The 6,906-nt window shown below is 49.9% G+C and overlaps 1 protein-coding gene across 4 annotated transcripts in view; it reads left to right on the top strand.

Annotated features, from left to right (window-relative positions):
- The first annotated feature begins 293 nt into the window (after positions 1 to 293).
- The window catches only part of CFLAR (CASP8 and FADD like apoptosis regulator), a 53,970-nt gene continuing 47,357 nt past the window's right edge, over positions 294 to 6,906 (top strand). For 2 of the 4 annotated variants that reach the window (XM_029068273.2, XM_039912750.1), the window contains exon 1: positions 294 to 694. The gene's annotated coding sequence lies outside the window, so the exon portion shown is untranslated. The remainder of the gene's footprint in view (positions 695 to 6,906) is intronic. The other 2 variants (XM_029068272.2, XM_029068270.2) reach the window with 1 other exon arrangement.

Below are 6,906 nucleotides of genomic sequence, written 5' to 3'. Positions count from 1 at the left end.
TGGTGGCACATAGGAAGCGCTTAGGAGGTTAAGTCCCACGTTTCCTCAACTCCCCCTCTCTTTAGGGTCACCCTCACTTATTCCCTCTGCTCTTCCCCCCGGCCCCCAGCCCTACCGCACTTCTATCTATCTACCAATATAATTTGTATCTGTATATACATATATATGTATATATATATATATATGCATGTATGTATATATCTGTCATTTTATTTATTTGTACTGATGCGTGTGTCTCCCCCCGCCGCCGCTGTAAAGTGTGAGGTCGTTGCGGGCAGGCCATGGGGCCGTTTTTGTTCTCTTGTCGTCTCCCAAACACTCAGTGCAGTGCTGGGCACACGGTGAACGCTCAAGAAATTGGCCTGAAGGAGGAAATAACCCTGATTATTGGGGTTGTTATAGGAGGGAGGAGGAAGGAAGAGAAGGAAGCAGGAGGAAGGAGGAGGTGGCGGCGGCCGCTGTAGTTTTGGCAAATCGAAAGTGGATGCAAACGGGCTCGGAGAGGCCGGGCAGGCGGCTGGGAGGGCGGTGTGCTGGCTGACAGGGTGGACAAAGGAAAGCGTAGTAGCCTCCTCCTCCTCCTCCCCGGCCCAGGCCCAGGCCCGGCCGTCGGGGGTCAGGGGTCGGGGGTTCTTTGGCGGAGCGTGTCGCAGAGGGGGAGTGAGCGGCCGGTGGACATGCAGGGCGACGCCAGGTAATTTGGTCCTCGCCGGGGCCTGAGTCCGGCCGTGGGCAGGACCGCCCTTCCCCTCCTACCCCTCCTTCCCCCTTTCTTCCCCCCGCACTTTCCCAAACCGAGCCGCGGGGGGATTTTGGGGTTTTGTTTGGGTTCTTGCCGGGGGAGGGGGCTTCCCCCGGGGGCAGGGGCCGGGCCAGGGGGATTTCCGACCGGCCCGGAGGGGGCGGGGCGGCCTGTCTGTCTGTCTGCATCTGTGTCCCCCCACCCCGGAACCCTCCGACCCCAGACTGACCCCCACCCCCCGGGACCCTCCCCTCCCCAGGTCCCTCCCCCGGGTTGGCCCCCACCCCATAAATACCACGCAGTGATCCCCTGACTTGGGTCAGCAGTTGGGGAGCTGCCCGCCTCCCATCCCAGGGGACAGGGCAGGGGACAGGACAGGGGACAGGGCAGGGGACAGGACAGGAGCCCCCCCCCCTCCTGCCCTGGCTGGGACTGACCCCTTTGGAGGCCTGCCTGGGCTCCAGACAGAGCTGGGTCGATGGCGGGGCGGTGGGTGGGGGGCTCAAGGCTACCCAGAGGGGGAACAGGCCTCCACTGCAACGACGGAAAAGGGGCAGCGGGCAGAGACCCTGCCCTACCCTCCCCTACACTCTAAGCTCTGGGAGGGCAGTCCACCAGCCTACTACCAACCCTGCTCTATTGTATCCACCCCTGTACAGTGCTTGGCACATAGGAAGCAATTAACAAATACCACAATTATTATTATCACTATTATTATGATCATTGGCCTCTCCCAAGCCCTTTGAAGGCAGGTACCCTGTCTACCAACTCTGGTGTATTGGACTCTCCCAAGCTCCTTGAGGACAGGCATTGTGTTTACCAACTCTGTGTTCACCAAGCTCCTCCAGGGCAGAGACTGTGTCTATTGACTCTTTTGAACTGAGCTATCAATCGATCGTATTTATTTAGCACTTCCTGTTTGAAGAGCACTGTACTAAATGCATCAGAGAGTACAGTATGACAGAGTTGGTAGACGTTTCCTGCCTTCAACGAGTTTATGGTTAGAGGGGAGACAGACATTAATATAAATTGATGGATTTCTTTTTTCCCCTATGATATTTCCTAAAAGCTTACCCTGTGCCAGGCACTGTAGTAAACGCTGGTGTAGTAACAAGCTAATCAGGTTGGACACAATCCCTATCCCACATGGGGCTCACAGTCTTAATCCCCATTTTCCAGATGAGGGAACTGAGGCCCAGAAAAATGAAGTGGCTTGCCCTAGATCGCGCAGCACAGTGGCGGAGCAAGGATTAGAACCCAGGTCCTTCTGCCTCCCAGGTCTGTGCCCTATCCACTAGGCATACAGCTTCTCTGCTTGATTACTCTCCCAAGTTCCTTGAGTGTGGGGATTTTGCCTGCCAACCCTGTCGTATTATATTCTCCGGAGTGCTCCGTACAGTGCTCTGTACACAGTAGGCCTTTCAAGAAATACCAGTGATTTAGTGATGCGTTCTTGCCGTCGTTCCCGGATAGGCCTTCAGCTCGTTCCCTGAACCCTGCAGAGAGTCACAAGCCAACCCACAAGCTTCGCTCCTCGAGTGCTAACCTTCTCACTCGACCTCGATCTCGTCTATCTCACCGCCGACCCCTCGCCCACGTCCTGCCTCCGGCTTGAGTCGCCCTCCCTCTTTATATCTGACAGACAGTTACTCTCCCCCCTCCACTTCAAAGCTTTACTGAAAGTACATCTCCTCCAAGAGGCCTTCCCTGACTAAGCCCTCTTTTCCCTTCCTTTTAAGTCCCTTCTCCCTGCTCCCTTTATTCATCCTCCCTCCCAGCCCCACAGCACTTACATCCGCATCTGTCATTTATTGATTTATATTCACGTATGTCTCCCCCTCTAGACTGTAAGCTCATCGTGGGCAGGGAGTGTGTCCTTTATATTGTTATGTCGTACAATCCCAAGCGCTTAGCATAGCTCTCTGAACACATTAAGCGCTCAATAAATACGTTTGACTGACCTTTTGGGAAGGGGATGGCAGGCGTTGGTGCTGGCTTTAATTCGGTTGTATTTATTGAGCACTTACTGGGTGCAAAGCACTGTACTAAGCGCTTGGGAGAGGACAATACAACAACAGACCCATTCCCTACCCGTAACGAACTCACAGACTGGTGTTCAAGCAAGGAGAGGGGGTCGATTTTTCATTTTGAGGAGGTGGGATTTTGAGGTGCTCCTGATTTCAGATTTTGGGGGGAAAGAGACAGACAGACCCCCGACTGGTGCCAGAGTCCAGTAAAGGAGCCCCTATCTTTCCCACAGAGTCCACCAGGACCCTCAGTCAATCAGTGATATTGATTGACCATGATCGGTCCCCAGATCCCCCTGCCAGAAGCTAAAGGGATTCCTGTCTCATTCCCAAATCTTCCTGTGGGTAAGAAGAGGCCCTGACATCAAAGCAGTCTCACACGCTCCTCTAGACCGTAAGCTCACTGTGGGCAGGAAACACGTCTACTACCCCTGGTATAGTGTTCTCTCGCAGAGTACAGTGCTCTGCACACAGTAAGCACTTAATAATAATAATGTTGGCATTTGTTAAGCGCTTACTATGTGCCAAGCACTGTTCTAAGCGCTGGGGCAGATACAAGGTAATCAGATTGTCCCACGTGGGGCTCACAGTCTTCATCCCCATTTTACAGATGAGGTAACTGAGGCACAGAGAAGTTAAGTGACTTGCCCAAGGTCACACGTGGCAGAGCTGGGATTAGAACCCATGACTTCTGACTCCCAAGCCTGGGCTCTTTTCCACTAAGCCATGCTGCTTCTCTAATGAATGAATTAATTAATTAGTACCATTGATTGATTGATTGACAAGTGGAGCCTACTGGAATCCAGTCAGGGCCAGAAGAAGCTCACCAGGTTTGGAGTTGGTCCAGAGAGGCACAGGCAACCGGGCAAGAGTTAAAGTTTGCATTTTGGCTCCATCTCCAGTGCCTAAGGGGGTTGGTGGGGCTGCCTGTGTCAGACAGTCAATTGTATTTCTTGAACGCTTACTGTGAGCAGAGGACTGTACTAAGTGCTTGGGAGAATACAAAGTAGACACAATCCCTGCCCACAGTGAGCTTTCAGGATAGATGGGGAAACGGATGTTAGAAATGAAATGACAGATATGTTACTAAGTGGTGTGGGGCTGGGAGGAAGGATGAATAAAGGGAGCAAGTCAGGGCAAGGCAGAAGGATATGGGAGCAGGGGAAAGGAGGGCTTAGTGAGGGAAGGCCTCTTGGAGGAGATGTGTCTTCAATAAGGCTTTATAGTCGAGGAGAGCAATAATCCATAGGATGTGAAGAGGGAAGGCGTTCCAGGACGGAAGCGGGACGTGGGTAAGAGGTCGGCAGAGAGGAGGTCGAGGTACAGTGAGAAGGTGAGCATTAGGGGAGCACAGTGTGTGTGTTGCGTTACAGTAGGAGAGTAAAGAGGTGAGGTAGGAGGGGGCAAGGTGATTGACTGCTTTAAAGCCATTGGTGAGGAGTTTCTGTTCGTCGCGGAGGATGGGCAGCCACTGGAGGTCCTTGAGGCGTGTGGAAACGTGGCCCTAACATTTTTTTAGAAAAATGATCCAGGCAACAGAGTAGAGTGTGGACTGGAATGGGGAGAGACAGGAGGTTGGGAGGTCAACAAGAAGTCTGAGACAGTAATAATAATAATAATAATTATAATGGTGGTATTTGTTAAGCGCTTACTATGTGCCGAGCACTGTTCTAAGCACTGGGGTAGATACAGGGTAATGAGGTTGTCTCATGTGAGGCTCACAGCCTTCGTCCCCATTTTACAGATGAGGTTACTGAGGCAGAGAGAAGTTAAGTGACTTGCTCAGTCACACAACTGACAGGTGGCAGAGCCGGGATTCGAACCCGTGACCTCTGACTCCCCAGCCCGGGCTCTTTCCACTGACCCTCGCTGCTTCTCTAGTCAAGGCGGGGTAGGCGAAGTGCTTGGATTGACGTGGTAGCAATTGGGATGGAGAGGGTTAGGGTCATGGCAAGGCCCACTCCCCACCCCTTGCCTTCTTCTCCTTGAGGACGAATCCCAGAGCCTTTCTCGGTGGGACTGTTTCATTCCTCTCGGTAGCTTTCAGCGACAGTGTGGACTCCAACACCTTTGCGATCAGTGAAACGAGAGTTCTTGAAGCAAAATAGTTTTCGGTCTAACTTAGTTGGCTCACCAATTTGTTCCGAGCACAAGCCCGTACCTGAATGTTTCAATAACACAAGGCCTAAATGGGATGTCAAATTACAGTGTTTAATGCGTGGAATGCAGGTAGCTCAGCTTCAAAATATGCTTCAGAATGATGTTGAAAGACTCAGGTAGGTATCCCCATGATCGTTTTATTTTGGTGGTAGCACTTGGTAGTTCAAACCTAAACCGTTCCAGGTAGAAAGAGTTGTGGCATAGGAAAAGAGAGGGCCGTGAGAAGGGGCATGGCCTTGTGGAGAGAGCTTTATTTCTTAATTGTACTTTCCAAATGCTTAGTACAGTGTTGTGCACACAGTAAGCACTCAATAAAAACGATTGAATTGAATTGAATAGAGCATGGGCCTGGCAGTCAGAAGGTCATGGGTTGCAGTCCCGGTTCCGCCACTTGTCTGCTGTGGGACCTTGGGCAAGATGCATTACTTCTCTGGGCCTCAGTTTCCTCACCTGTGAAATGGGGATTAAGACTGTGAGCCCCACATGGGGCAGGGACTGTGTCCAAACTATTACCTTGTATCTGCCCTAGCACTTAGAACAGTGCCTGGCACCTAGTAAATGCTTAACAAATACCATCATTATTATTGTTATTATTATTAAAAGAGGAATCTGTGACATTCTCCATAGTTCAGGTTTTTGTCAGCCAGTCGTATTTATTGAGTGCTTACTGTGTGCGGGCACTGTACTAAGCACTTGGGAGCACTCTACTAAGTGCTTGGAAATAGCACAGTTCATGTGAATTGCACCCTAAAACTATAGCTCTTCTGAACATCATCTTTTTCACCTCCATCTCTAAGATCAGAAAACAACATTGTCATTCTGTAGTAGTAGGCTGTAAGATTTTTAGAGTCTCGGAATTTCTACCCTCAGCATCATTTAAAAAAATTAATTAAATCCTCAAAACCCTCCTTAAATTCAATTTTTAGAACTTCAGGTTTTTCCTATGTTATTGTAGTCATTTGTAGTGGTAATCCTTCAGGTGCTTACTGTAGGCCAAGCATTGTGCTACGTGCCGGAGTAGATACGAAGTTGTGAAACTCAAAGTAGCTAACCCTTTTGCTTCTCTTCACTTGCTTTGTCTAGCATCTTCTTCCCCTACCTTCTCTCTTAATGTTTTCACGGCTTTAATAGACTGGAGTCAGTTTACTTAGAATGCTTAGGACAGTGCTTTGCACATAGTAAGCGCTTAACAAATGCCATCATTATTAGTTTACAAGTCCATCCCAATTCCATCACATTTGACTTTGGTTTAGCTCATTTTTGTGATGAAATGTTAGTGTTTCTCTCCTCTGTCATCAAATGGTCAACATGAATTTTGAAATGTGTTACCTGGAAAGTTTGGTCTTTTTTAAACATCATTGCTTTTTTTCTGGGAAATTTCCCTTCCCTCCCACTCTTTTTTTTTATTTTGTATGTGTGTGTGTGGTATTTGTTAAACACTTAATAATGTTGGTATTTGTTAAGCGCTTACTATGTGCCGAGGTAGACACAGGGGAATCAGGTTGTCCCACGTGGGGCTCACAGTCTTAATCCGCATTTTACAGATGAGGTAACTGAGACACCGAGAAGTTAAGTGACTTGCCCAAAGTCACACAGCTGACAAGTGGCCGAGCCAGGATTCGAACCCATGACCTCTGACTCCAAAGCCCGTGCTCTTTCCACTGAGCCATGCTGCTTACTATGTGGCAGGCACTGTTCTAAGCTCTGGGGTAGATACAAGGTCATCAGGTTGGACACAGTTCTTGAACCACATGGGATTCACAGCCGTGATCCCCATTTTCCAGATGAGGGAACTGAGGCCCAGAGAAGTGAAGTGAGTTGTCCAGGGTCACACAGCAGACAAGTGGCAGAGCTAGGATTAGAACCCAGGGCCTTCTGACTGCCAGGTCTGCACTCTGTCCGCCAGGCCATGCTGTTTCTTGGGTAATTTGGGTCCATGGTCAATTTTTGTTGCCCTGTCGCATGAAATGTTCTAAT

The sequence above is a fragment of the Ornithorhynchus anatinus genome, chromosome 7 (genome assembly GCF_004115215.2).
Source record: "Ornithorhynchus anatinus isolate Pmale09 chromosome 7, mOrnAna1.pri.v4, whole genome shotgun sequence".
In the NCBI taxonomy this organism is placed as follows: Eukaryota; Metazoa; Chordata; class Mammalia; order Monotremata; family Ornithorhynchidae; genus Ornithorhynchus; species Ornithorhynchus anatinus.
The sequence above is the reverse complement of the archived record's forward strand: the minus strand, read 5'-3'. Positions and strand labels throughout refer to the sequence as shown.